At 43.3% G+C, this 14,705-nt stretch overlaps 1 pseudogene; it reads right to left on the bottom strand.

Annotated features, from left to right (window-relative positions):
• Positions 1-1,576: 1,576 nt before the first annotated feature.
• Positions 1,577-2,793, bottom strand: LOC148011471 (importin subunit alpha pseudogene; annotated as a pseudogene).
• Between the last annotated feature and the right edge of the window lie 11,912 nt (positions 2,794-14,705).

Raw genomic sequence — 14,705 nt, 5'->3', positions numbered from 1 at the left:
TGTTTTCTTACTTTTCTAGTTAAGGAATGAAAAATAGTAAAACATTTGATTCTTGAGTGATGTATAAGAACATGGAGATGAATGAGCATATCAATACACTACAACAAAAAAGCTCCATAGACGCGCTTGTAGACGCAATATTTGAACTGTGTTAAAAAATATCGGGCGCGTTTATTACCGCGTCTACTGCTGCGTCTAAAATTTTGCGTCTAAAAGAGCACTTATAGTGAAACTTACACGCCCATATACACGCACCTATTGATGCGCTCTGTAAATATATAATCATATTTATAAAAAATTGGATATATTTATATTATGCGTCTATACACGCATGTAACTGCGCGTCTAAAAAAGTGTTTACTCTGCAAGTTTTTGACGAGAATAGACATGCATTTTTCCTGCAATTTAGACTCGCTGATAGACGCGCAAAATAGAGATATGAAAAAAAAACCAAAGAGCATGTGGCTTTGCAAGCCACATGCTCTCTGGTTTTTTTCCCCCCCATCAACATCAAATTGTATGCTTAGGGAAAACAGAGAAAGATTATTTCGAATATTTTTGTACTGAAAACAAAACAATGTATGTAGAACACGAAATTTCATATATATAGATGAAACGTTTTTACATGATGAGTTCTAGTGCTTATGATCTCAAGCATGGTCATGGTCGCAAGCACTAGCTGAAAGTAATACATATAAAAAATGAAAACTACAAGCCAAGGGGAGACATACATGCATGGGGCTCCTCTACATCTCCTCAGAAGAGGCATCATCATCGCTAACACCACCGATGCCTGTGCCGCTACCGCTGCCGCCACTGCTACTGCTAGTCCCCCCTTCGCTATCCTCAACTGCATCAGGGTTCGCCTACACAAAGGATTAAGGTATATAAATACCATTACAAACAATAAATTAGAGTTACCTATACTTTTCATGTAAAAAATAAAACATACCTCTTCTGGTTGTAGAATCCTCATGGCACGATTATATTGCTCCTTCGTGATGAGTCCCTCCTCATAGAAATGCTACCAAGTGGGTGCCCGGTGTCGAAGGGTTTTCGAAAGCAAAGTCGCAACCACAGAGGTTCTTGAGAAATTTCAAGACAGAAGATCAATCGAAGCAAATAATCAAGACAAATATGATGCCAAGTAACATTTGTATTACTGCCAAGTTATCTCTGAGCATAGAGAAACATCATAACAAACCACATGTGATCTATGCAATTGATCCATGCCATGTATACAAGCTCTTATTAGAGTCCAAGCTTATGAGAAGCAAGATTTCAAATGCACACAATTGACAACAGTTTCTGCCTGCTTTGCATCATCTATATGTGATTGCAACAGTTGACAAATCTGTTCCACCCTCTCATGAGTAGTATGAAAACTGAGAATAGCTCTTCAAATCATGACTGTTTCCCTCAATACACCAATTGATTGTTGCACTTCATTTGATGGTTTGTAGATGTCACTCACTATTGTATTACTACGAAATTTGATGCCTTCTGAGACAAGACTTGCACAGACTGCTGCTAATTGAGCAGGTCTGAGGTCAAACAATGTTAAAAAAAGCTAGAGCTAACCATAACTCATTAACTCTCCCGAAAGCAGCTGTAATTTATCAGAAGCAACGTTCTCATCTTCTAGCCAGTATGTTTCCAAGAGCTTCACTGCCTTCTCATAAATGTCAGAATTGTCATGGGTCTGTAAAGTCTCAATCTTTTCAATGCCTTCTGCTTCATCAATATACTGAGCATACAAATTGATGCCACCTGTATTACCAAGGTCCTTCTCAGCTTCCCCAACCCTCAATATGTTTTCTAATCCTTCCAAACACACCGTCACAATTCGAGGATCGGAATAGGTCAATAGATCACACAATGGCTTGATGCAACCTTGGCTTATAAGGTACTTTATCTGTTCGTGTGTGCCACCCGATGTAGCATTTGATATAGCCCAAGCTGCCTCTTTTTTAATCTCAAATTCTGATGTACCAAGCAATGATACAAGAGAAGGGATGATGTTTGCATCAATAACGGCCTGAATTTGCTATTTGTTCCCAGCAGTTATATTTGATATGGTCCAACATGCTTCCTTTTTTATGCTTCTTTTGTGGTTGTAAGTGAGCAAATTTAGAAGGCAGGGAAGTACATTGTGGTTGAGAAGATACTGTGTCACTGCATCATCCCCTGTGACAATATTGCCCACTATTCGTAACGCAGGGATGAGGACCAATGGAGATGGATGCAGAAGCAATGCAACAAGCCTCAGGCAAACACCAGCTTCTATAACCGCCTGAATTTTATCATTTGTGCCATCAGAGAGGTCTCTCCAGAGGTATTATTCAAGCCAGAACTTTTAAGGTCAAATTCGATATGACAAATATCTCTGTCATCTGCATTTTCTGTAAGTCGTTTATTGCATATCATACGAGCCAGAAAGGGTTTTTGTGGACCAATAATCGAAGGATCTTCTCATTCTGCAGTATCAATCGGTCCATACGTTCCAAGCATACTATCTTCTCCATGATATCCCTTGGTCGTATCAGCTTGTAGTCAAGCAGCACCATGAAAGCCCTCCAAAACAAAAGGATCATCGCATCAACTTCATGGGTCAACTTGATTGAGCTCTTCTGCTCTATGGCTGCAGGATGTCCTCTTGCAGTTGATTTTGTGCTTCTCTCCTTTCTCTAATCACAGATCAATGATGTCGATGCTAGTTGCTACCACATGTACTAATAACATGCTCTCTATGCCATAGAAGTAAGGACTCGCTGTAGCAGTTTCAAAGGGCATGATCATCATGATAGTCGAGCACAACCTCCCTCTTACTCCATCGAATGTCCGTCGAATTCGTTGACGGCAGCCCCTCCATCGTTTCCTGTCTATCTTCGGCTTCTCTTTCATCACCTAGAGCTCGCTGATGCTTCCAGTCCTCTTCTCGTTCCTGCCATCCTCTCCTTCGTTGTCATCGCTACAGCTTTGTCTTTGTCACCTCCATGTCTGTCTTCTGCCTTGCTCCAGCTTCACCGTCTCCTTTGTCCGCGACTGACTGTTGTGTTCAATCCCCTCTCGTATTGCAGCAGCTTTGTCGCTCCTCAGTCCGCCATCTCAGTCCGCCGTCTTCCTGTCATCACTTTCCATTCACTCCCTCCATCAAGCATTGACCCCCCCCCCCTGTTCTTCCTGTCCTGAACTCTAAGAGATTGACCTGATACTATCGATATACGTGCACAATCAAGCCACGATAGATCCCCAAGGATACTACGAAGGCAACACATGGATATGGATGCCAAAGAAGGGAGATCCTAAAGCACATATGATTTGCACACACGTACTCACGCGTGCACACACACACATCTTTGTAGTAGCATAATGCACTCATTAGAATAACATTCAAGTCATCATTCTATACCTATGCTTGATATCTCTACAATGCATGGGTTGGATAGGGGCTCCATTTCTTGCAAGTTTGAATCTTTGTGTGGGGAGCATTTTTAAGAGTACATAAGTAGGTATATTTTTAATAACAATTAAAGCATGATTTTGATATTCTATTTTTTTTCTTTTAAGATCACTCAAAAAATAATTGTATGAAAACATATAGAATATGGAGGCATATAGATTGATGTATGCAAAATTAATGGTATGGTTCATTTTCCTTGCTCCCTTCCTTTGACTGTCTCCTCACCTCTCAAATCTCAAAATGTGTTTTATATTCAAGTGTTGCACATACGATGAGTTGGGAGTTGCCAATATGATCATACATGTGTGTGCAATGTGAAAGAGTGGTTTGGAGATTTTGAGCCTTGATAATTTAACATAATAAAGAATTAGGACTAGAACATGACTTTTACCACCAAGTTCTAATGACATTTTCCCAATTGATAATATATGTGAATTATTATTTGCGCTACCTTCATTCTATATAGATAACTAGGTGGGTGACTGTCTCAATAGCCTTATCCATGCAAGAATAGGTGGGGGAACATGTACTTTTCATCATAAATCCCCTTAGCCTCATATTTATATACACATATTATAGATATGTATGGTACACATTGATAGTTTTAAAATAAGACAACGTGGTGTAGGATAGAGAAGCTAGCCACACATAATCACATGATACACACATACGTGTGTTTGTGCATCTGTGCTATGTATGTATATGACCAACAACATAAAAAATATCAATCAGTTTCCTAGATTAAATCTTCAAATGGTTCTTCTCTCTATAGCCCTTCTAATTTTGAAATTAATGTTGTACTCCATGTCAACTTGGATGAGAGTTAGAAATTAATGTTGTACTCCATGTCAACTTGGATGAGAGTTAGAAAGCTACAATGATATGAATCCCTACTATCCAACGAGAAAATGCAATTTTGGATAAAAGTTCTTGTGTGGTAGAAAACTTATGAAATAAATATTTATTTTATATTTAATCACGGACACAATTTTATAGGGATAAGATCCACACACATCTAATGATGGTCTCATGGATACAACACACACACACACACACACACACGCATGCACATGCACACACATGGCAAGTCATCCACATGTAAAAAAATCCAGTCACCCACATAGATGACTATGACGACCAAACCTGCATCTCCCTTTCTCACATAAATTGAGTGATTAGGATTAGAAACATAAAATCCAATTTTGACAAGATACTCTCCGATCTTGTCAAACTATGCTCTAGGTGCTTACTTCAGCCCATAGAGCACTTTCTTTAACATACACACATACATGGGATGCTCTAAATCCTCATAACCTATTAGATGTTGCATATACATTTCTTCTTACAATTCATCATGCAGCAAGAAGTCATTGTTTATAACCATTTGCTATAAACTCTAATCTTTGGCTACTGTCAAAGTAATCATACATATAACACCTAGCAAGGAGGCGAGAAGGGGAATGTTGAGCCATGGTGGCCCTATACAGGGTGAGCTTAGGGCGATGGCTAGGCAATGGGCAATTGACAGGGCATTGAGGCATGATCATGATAAGACAAGGGTGAGACAAGAGAGATGACAAGTGGATTTATAGGTAAGGCTCTATGGACACTATCATGGTGCAATGGTGAGTGCAGGATGCCACCATGGATAATAAAGGTGGTATCAGGCAAAGAGACAAAGGTGGTTGATAGGCAAGGCAATGATGGAGATCTTGCACAATACCAAAGGGGGGTAACTATTTTGGTGTTTTTTTTTGGGCGAGGGAGAATTTCCCTCCCACCTCTGCCCCCATGGCCATTTCCTGCTGCTGCTTCTTCTTTCACTACAAGATATAGACCTTATAGCGACGTTTAAAGCGACGAAAATACAAACAACAAAATTTGCCCCCGTCGTCGCAAAAAGCGTCGTTATTGACGACGCCATAGAATCGTCGCTATAACCGTCGCTATATGCGACGCATATAGCGACGGTTACAGAGAATTTGCGACGCTGATAGCGACGGCAATAGCGACGCGTGCAGTAAATTTGCGACGCAAATAGCGACGGTAACAGAGAAAAAAAAAATTTGTGGCAGGGCAGCAAGCTGCCCTGCCACATATAGCACTGTGTGCTGTATGAGAGCCATACAAAATAGTTTCTGCACTGCTTCATACAAAGCGTTTGCAAACAAAAAGAATGTATACTGAAATCATAAAACTGATGGATGAAATAAATACATGATATCGCATAAAATGCGATTGGTACAATCATAAAACAATATCACTAATACATAGAAAATGTCTACATAGATCGGGCGACTAAAAACTAAAGGTATGTGAGCTCTAAGGATCCAAGGGCGAGCTACAAATCGTCGTCCCCCGAAAGCTCTTCCCGCTGTAAAGGAGCATCAAACGGATTCTGCAGAAAAAGAAACAACATATCAATCCACCATACAATAATGCATTCAAATATCTCATGGTAACTACGGACAAGAAAGATGAGTGACTTACTGGGCCGCCGCGTCTATACAATCGGTCGATCAATGATCTGAGACCGTGCCTCTCCGCATATCAAGTCTCAAGGCCTTGCGGATAGTGATTTGTAATGGAGTGCTGCAAAGAAAACAAAATGCTAACTGTTAGAAACATGATTGTCAGTACAAAGAATATCTCAAAAAAACAAATAAGCAAAACAAAAGAGAATCTTACAAAGTCCTCCAAATATGTCCTGTGGCCGCCACTCCCAAGATGATGTACCGATCCGGCCTCGATTCGTGCCCTCGCCACCTCCCGCTGCTGACTCCAACGTCCTGGCGAATTTGTAGCCTCCTCCCTCAGTCGGTGCCAGTCGTCTGCATCTAACCACTCGGGCTTTGGAGCCCCACTCTTGATTGCCTTGCGTGCGTCGGATTGTCTATGTGACATGTATGCACGCATACAATCCATCATCCAGCCCGTAGAGAATCTATCCATTGCGGCTGGCACCGGGAACTCCTCGTGCAAGGATGCTACTATGTACTCCTTGCTCCCCTCCGGTATGTTCCTCCAATGATCCAGGACGTTGTGCCGAAAAACTTGTTGGCACAACTCCCTCATGCGAGCCATCACCCTCCTCCCCTCATCATTCATGATGATGGCTCCTGACCTGCCATCCACTAGGTATCCATAATCCCTAGGAGTGTGCCGTGTATGGGCCCTCTCCCATCTCCGTCCACGCTCCTGGGCATATCCAGGAGATCCCTGAACATCCGGTGTACCGACGGGGGTACCCTCTCCCGGAGTGCCACACAAAGGGGTGCCGCCAGAGGGTGTGCCACCAAAAGGAGTGCCACCAGAGGGGGTGCCACCAAAAGGAGTGCCACCAAAAGGCGTGACATCTGCCGACGGCTGCGCAAAAGCCGGAGTAACTGGAGTGGACGTCCCCACAGGTGTGACAAATCCTGGCGGTGACCGAGCTCCAGCTGAACGACGAGACGGAGACACCGCGTCCGTGTCCCCACAGCAGCACCCCCCTGATCCTCCTGCAGTCGCAGTCCCTCCCTCTGGCCCAAGTCGCGAGCGTCGAGATCGTCTACTCGAAGCTGAAGCATCTGATCGCGTCGAAGCTGATCTAGCAGAGCGTCCTGACGAAGAACGAGACAGCTCCTGATCTGCTATCTCTCTGAATCTCGCGAGCTGATCTGGAGACATACGTGCCATCATCTCCTGAAACTCCTCATCGCTCATCCCTCGACTCATCCTGAAAATGTCGATACCTGCACAGATAAAAAATAATGTTAGAATAATCAATTTAAACTATACAAAGCACATTAATAAAATCATTTTTGAAAAATCCCTCTTAAAATGCATATCTTATCTACCTTTATGGAGGATCTAAACAACGAATTGAGTAATACAATTCTCCAAGAATGAAGTATTCTATGGTCCCATGTTAATCTCCTGACACAACTCTGCATACACTGGAAGGTCGATAGACATGTCACCACAAAACAACGAGTCTGTCTCGTTCTCAAAAAATTCTACGACTTCTGTATTTCCATCATTGTTAGCCGATGCAGGCTCCAAGCTTGCGGTGGCCTCCACCCCTTGTAATTTCGATCCCTCTATTTGCATATTTTCTTCATCTATGCCTGGAACATCGCTTTGATCGTATACTCTCGCACCTTGAGGAGTTGAAGGTATAACATACCACCATCGAGGTTGTCGGGGATTTGGATAGAAGATTACCTGTTCACAAACACTTACAAACCGTCTTCAAACCATTGTGACATAAACCATGTCGTATTACAATTAGCAAGCAAATGCCTAGTTGCACCTGTTCACAATGGGCCGGCAACACAAAGGTGTCGCGCAAATCCATCCATTTTTTTTCGGAATCTATTTCGAGAAATCCAGATGGACCTCGTCGAACTGTTGCGCCAGCTCCTCCAAGTACCACTTTGAACCACTGCACGTCGAATATTATCATGGAGAAGCTACGGTAATCCACCGTAATAATACTTTGCAAATTCCCAAAATACTCCATCTCATCCACAACCGTGTTCGGATCCGTTGCTCGTCGCTGGCTCTCTTGCTCAAACCTTGCCATGACACCACAGTCCATTGTGAAGCGCATTTTGTCAATACGCTCCACCCGAAAATGTCGTCCGCGCGACCACGCTGCACTATATATTTTGTACTGCACATTGAAACACTCAAATTAGATGTAGCAAGCAAATTTAGATACGACACATTCTAAACCCCTCATTACCTTTGGACTACATCCCCTCGAGAACTCCCACTCCTCCATTGAGACCTCTGTCCCTTCGCTGGATGCTGCGGTCAAGGCTCCATGCAACCATCGTGTTGACATGAACCGCGGCATCTCCTCCATGCCTTTGGGATATCGAATCGGTCGGTGATGCGTACTGCGTCGGAATTCGGCTCGTGCTTCCTCTCGATCTTGCCTTGCAATCTGGTACTTGGCGAGCCACGTCTCCATGGAGGCATGGTGCAACATACAAAAGCGATTCACCTTCTCTTCCATTGAGGCATCCATTCTTTTTTCTACCCCATTTCCAACCACCACATCTCCAGTCAGCCTGTCATCGTCCTTCAGCGTCCATAGCATTTCATTGTCTGGTTCCACCGTTGGTAGCCATTGTGAGATATGCACTAACGCCTCTGACACCAACCAACCTTCCGCCATGCTACCTTCCAGACGAGCTCGTTGTCGCACAAAGCCTTTCAGGGTTTTCATGAAGCGCTCCAGGAAGAACATCCATCGCGTATGGACAGGTCCAGCAATCTCCACTTCATCCACAAGATGCACAAGAAGGTGAACTTGTATCGTGAGCATGCTAGTGGGCAGGTATTTCTCAAAGAGACAGACCGTCTCAACTGCTCCCCGCCTTGCGGATTCAATAGAGGACGTCTTAATCTCTTTCTGTGAGATCCATTGCACCAAAGTCGACAGCTTGTAAATGGCCCCGCGAATTTCTGGAGTTAGGCATCCCGCGATCGCGATCGGTAGGACAAACTGCCAAAAATGAGAAAGCATTAAGAATAATGGTCACTTTTCAAATTTCAAAATGTCCACGCTAATTAAAATCCATTCTGTTCACAAACCTGACATATCTTATGCCAATCATGGGATTTTAGCCCAGAAATCTGGTCATCTTTAGAAAATGCGGACCTGAGAGAACGCATCATACCCGTCGGAGTGCGGATAGACTTGATTACTTGCTTCACAATGCGCTCTTCTTTGGTAGACAAAACCCAGGGAGCGCGAGGAAGCTGCACTCCCCCTTCAGCACTCGACTGCGGCCAAAGCGCCTCCATCTTACCTACCTCCTTTAAATCCATTCGTGCCCCTATAGTGTCTCTCTTTCCTATGATGTGGTCCCATAGCAAGCTGCCCACATTTTTGAAAATATGCATGGGATCCAACAAGTGGTTGACCTGTAAGTGGGTCCAATATGGCAACTCGTAGAAAACTGAGAACCGCCGCATTCCATTTGGATGTGAATCCGGGTTTACCATTTTCAGCTCGTACCAGCTTGCAGCGTTCATACGTGCTGGAGGTCGTCCAAGAAAACCTTCCCTGAGTTCATGATCCTCCGGCAAGAAAGCGGCGTGTCCTTGGTATACCATCTTCTTCATGGTTCGTGACCTTCGGGAGTCTAACTGTGGCCCACACAATGGACATGCATGATAACCTGAGGTAACGAGACCTGCAAGGCGATCCACGACCTAGTGAATACTTGATTGAATGAAATAAAATATAGATATTACTGGCGAGAACAAAGGTCTGCTCACCTGAGCACTCTCCCAATGCCGGAAAGTCATGCATCGTCCACATGAGAATGGCTCGAATGTTGGCTAACCGCCGACCATCGTGCCTGCTCATATCTTGCACCGTGACCCCCTCCTCCCACAAAATCTTAAGCTCATCGACTAATGGACGAAGATACACGTCCATATTTTTTACTTTGTAGTGGCCCGGGACGAGCAAGCTAAGGATGAGATGTCCTTTCTTCGTAGAAAGCCATGGAGGAATGTTGTAGTTGACAAGCACTATAGGCCACACACTGTAAGAAGTCGAGCGCAGACCGAATGGGTTCACACCATCCATGGCGAGACCGAGCCGAAGATTCCTTGGCTCTCGCGCAAAGCCTGGGAAGGTAGAGTCAATGTGGCTCCATGCGCGCGAATCTGCTGATATTCGTTGAACTCCATCCGTGGACCTATTCTGCACATGCCACGTTGTCAAGCTTGCCATGGCAGACGTGCAAAACATGTGGTTTATGCGGGGGATGAGCGGAAAGTGTCTGAGGACTTTTTGAGGGATGGTTTGCCCTTGCAAGTCCTGTCGATACCTGTGAGCACCACACTTTGGGCATGTCTCCATACTCTCGTATTCATCTCGAAACAATATGCAGTCGTTGATACATGCATGGATGTTATTGTAGTCCATGCCAAGCTTTCGTAAAACATGTCGCGCATCATCACGAGACTCAGGCATGGTGTTTGCAGGTGGCAATATATGATATTTCAATAACCTGAAAAAATCATAAAACACCTTGAAAAATCTATCCATGTTTGCAATAATACTGTTTAAAAAAAAAAACAATGAAGTCTGTGTGCAAGGTACCTGAATAACTCAGTCACACTCGTATCGCTCCAACCGTATTTTGCTTGCACACTTAAGAGTGCAAGCAATGTCTTCAACCGAGATACTCGGCACCCATCATATAATGGTATGGATGCTTCCTCTCTGAGCGGGTCAGATGTCTCAACATCCATGGGAATCAATGCATCGATCATTGCCTCCATCTCAGGCTCCAAGATTGTAGGCAAGTCGGGAAGGTTGTCTGTCTCCTCTGGCATTGACGGTATAGATGGGCCTTGCGAGTGGTCGATTGGCTCCTGCAATCCATCCATCGCACGTCCACGAACTCTTCTAATTGGCTGCAAAGGGTGCACTCCCCCTTGGGTCGAGACATCACCCCCCTGGATACAAAATTTACCAACAAGACCCAATCTTATTGTGTATGGTTTTCAATTAGCTTGAGAGTACAATGCATGAAAAATGCTAACTTCAAATTACCATACCGTTTGCTGAAAGTCTGCAATCGCCTGATCAATGATCTCAGATTGAAACTCGCCAAATCGTCGTACGTGTTCTATAGACAATCGGCGTTTTCGTCTAATTGCCAACTTGCATTGAGAGCAAGGACATGGGACACGCTGATTAAGATACGACTCGCGGTCTTGAACAATAGGACCTTCTTCGTTTGCCATCTTATCTACATTACAGCAAACAAGGCTTAAATGGATAGCTTTATGGAGATGTACGTCAAGTTGCAAGTTGACCATAAACCTTGCATTGTATATAGTAGTCGAGAGATTTTCCGATGTTATATCTCGGCCTTGTATCATGCTCAACGATTTGTTTGTCCCGGTAGATAATTTTTTGTTATATCTCGGCTTTGAGTATAAGTAATCCATTTTAAAATTAATGCGCGCCATCTATGAAATTTTATAACTATAGTAATAAAATTTATTTCAATCAATTCTACTCATAGTCATAAGACCTGAGAGAAATTATCCTATACTCAATTTAAGGGTTTCTTTTTCTATAACAATAATTTTGGGTTCATTTTGATGAAGTACGTGGCCGTATGCAAAGCACATTGCATACCATTATCAATACGTATATTATCTTAAATTTTCTTCCCTTCCCTCTCCCTCTCTTTCTCTCCCTCTCCCTCTCTTCCTCTCTTTCTCTCACCCTCACCCTCTCCCTCTGCCTCTCGTTCTCTTTCTCTCCCTCTCTCATTTCCTCCCTCCCCCTCCCTCTCCCTCTCCCTCTCCCTCCCTCTTTCTCCCTCTCCCTCTCCCTCTCCCTCTCCCTCCCTCATTTCCTTCCCCTCCCCCTCCCTCTCCCTCTCCCTCTCCCTCTCCCTCTCTTTCTCTTTTTTTCCCTCTCCCTCTCTATCTCTCTTTCTCTCTCATTTCCTAAACAAGCAAAAAATAAAGTGATTTAAACATCCTCCAAGCAAAAGGGAGAGGGAGAGATACAATGCACTCTCCCTCTCTTTCTCTTTCTATCCCTCTCTCATTTCCTTTCCCTTCCTCTCCCTCTCACTCTCTTTCTCTCTCATTTCCTCTCCTAAACAAGTAAAAAATAAAGTGATTCAAACATTAAACAAGCAAAAGGGAGAGGGAGGGAGAGAGAGAATGCACTCTCCCTCCTTCTCCCTCTCTTTCTCTTTCTCTCCCTCTCCTATTTCCTCCCCCTCCCTCTCCCTCTCCCTCTATTTCTCTTTCTCTTTCTTTCCCTCTCCCTCTCCCTCTCCCTCTCCCTCTCTCTTACTCTCTCGTTTCCTCTCCTAAACAAGCAAAGAAGAAAGTAATTTAAACATTAAACAAGCAAAAGGGAGAGAGAGAATGCACTCTCCCTCTCTTTCTCTCCCTCTCCCTCTCTTTCTCTCCCTCTCCCTCTCCTTCTCTTTCATTTCCTCTCCTAAACAAACAAAAGAGAACGATTTAAACCTTCAACAAGTAAAAGAAAGAGAGAGGGAGACTCACCAATGAGATATGGCGAGCGTGGGCGGCTTCTCTTTGCAACGAGGGCTCCTCCTCTCCTTCACGAACAACGACGGTGGCGGTGGCGGCGGCGGCGGCGGCGGCAAGTCTCTTCCTCCTCTTCTCCCACAAAGCCTTGGCTCTCTCCCTCGCTCTCTCCCTCGCTCTCGCTCTCAAAAGGCGAAGAAAACAAAATGAAAACGGCGCTCTGGTTTCGGCCGCGCCTTTTTTCCCTGCGGCGTCGCAATTGGCGTCGCTATATGCGTCGCTATTTGCGTCGCAAATGCGATGCAAATAGCGATGCCAATTGCGACGCATATAGCGACGCCTATAGCGACGCCGACATCCGCCGTCGCTAATCGGCATCGCTATTGCCCCATTCCCTTGTAGTGTTTTACTTCTTCTTCTTCTTCTTCTTCTTCTTCTTCTTCTTCTTCTCCTCCACCACCTTCTCCTTTTTCTCCTCCTTCTTCTTTTTCTTCTTCTCTTTTGTTTACACTTTGCTCTCTTTCTTTTATTACTTCCTCTCCTTCCTCTTCTCTTTCTTCTTCTTTTTCTTGTTTTCTTCTTTTTCTCTCCTTTTTCTTCTTTCGTTATTCCTATGCTTATTCTCCTTCTCCTTCTCCTTCTCCTTCTCCTCCTCCTTCTCCTTCTCTCCTTCTTCTTCTTTTCGCTCCTTCTTTTTCTTTTACTTCTTTCTCTATTCTTAACCACTAATTAGACTTCTAGAAAATACAACGATTTCTTGAATCCAATGACAACCATGAATAAATCCAAAACCATTCCAACTTTTTTAAATTGTAAAATAAAAAGATAAAATCAAACAAACAAAGTAAAGTAGATGATTCTTACTAACAAAAAATTGCAATCTTCCTACCAATAAAATTTACTCCCTTCATTAATGAATTCAAATCCTAATTAAATATTTGCATTTCATAGTGGGCCTTTTTGCATCTCTCCTATTTCAAATGTGTAATACACGATGACTTCATGGTCGATGTGTCCTTGGTCTCAACAACAACACAACCAAAATGTTGTGCTACATGAGCTCAACTTATTGGCATGTTCGACACACTCTTATTCCTTCAAGAGCTTTGATGCATGAGAATCAATGACTATCTCTCACATAGTCTCTTGCACACAAATGCAACCATTTGTTTATAATGAGTGGCATGGCCATCCTTCAATCCCATGAAGGATGCACTTTGCACACTCCATGATCCAAATGAGTGTCCATTCGACTCTCAACCCTCTATGACCTCCACATGTGAAAGAGAAGCATGGGGATACAAGAGAGTGCTAAGAGAGATGACAAGAAGAGCTTCACCCTCTTAGTCCCTCACCCTCGTTCTCTCACTCTCTTGCTCTCAATCTCTCACTCTCACCCTCACTCTCCCATGGTAAAAGTAAGAAAGCAAGTTCACAAAGTTTTCATACACATGAATACCTTGCTCTATTCATTCTCACCCTTTTAATACATGAATTTTAGAGTTAGGTTTTTTCCATCTCTCTTGGGCATCCAATTCACTTTTGGGCCACAAGATTGGTCATCTCTTATTGTATGATTTTCGTATGGTGCGAGTGAACTAGAACTTTTGCCATTTTTCCACGGAGCCTATGCTATCATTACAAGTTGCATGGAATCATGCCAAGCTTGTGGATTCACATAATAGATCAATACAATTGTTTCAACCTTTTGGCAATTCAATTATGCAAGTGCTTCATACACATTAACAAGAAAATATGCTTTGAAATAGAACTTCGTGTTAGATCCATGCGATGCAATCAATCAAACAATGTCCACACAAAAATTATGAATGCATTGAAAAGAATGTGCCTAGCCTAACTACATGTGCTCATGCATCATGCAAAATGCAAACACAAAAGAAACACACAACGGAAAACAAATTCCTAATGATGCCAATTAATGTTTTCAAATTCTTAGAAAAAAACTCTGCCCTCAGGTTTGCAGTGGTGGACGTGTAGTGTCATGACATCCAGACAGATTGAGGATTCTCGTCTCGCGGTTCAATTGCCACAAGGCACTGGCGGGCCCCCATTTTTGTTGGAGATCACAAGCACGAAGAAAGAAAACACTCAAAGAACTCAAAACGATTTGATTCACAAAAGTTGTATACCCAAATTCAAATTTGTCCGGCTACTCAATGCTAGGAACAAATTCTAAATGCAATTC

Source organism: Lygodium microphyllum, chromosome 28 (genome assembly GCF_053477565.2).
Source record: "Lygodium microphyllum isolate KBCC chromosome 28, Lygodium_microphyllum_v1.1.10, whole genome shotgun sequence".
Taxonomy (NCBI): domain Eukaryota; kingdom Viridiplantae; phylum Streptophyta; class Polypodiopsida; order Schizaeales; family Lygodiaceae; genus Lygodium; species Lygodium microphyllum.
This window is presented reverse-complemented; position numbering and strand designations above follow the sequence as displayed.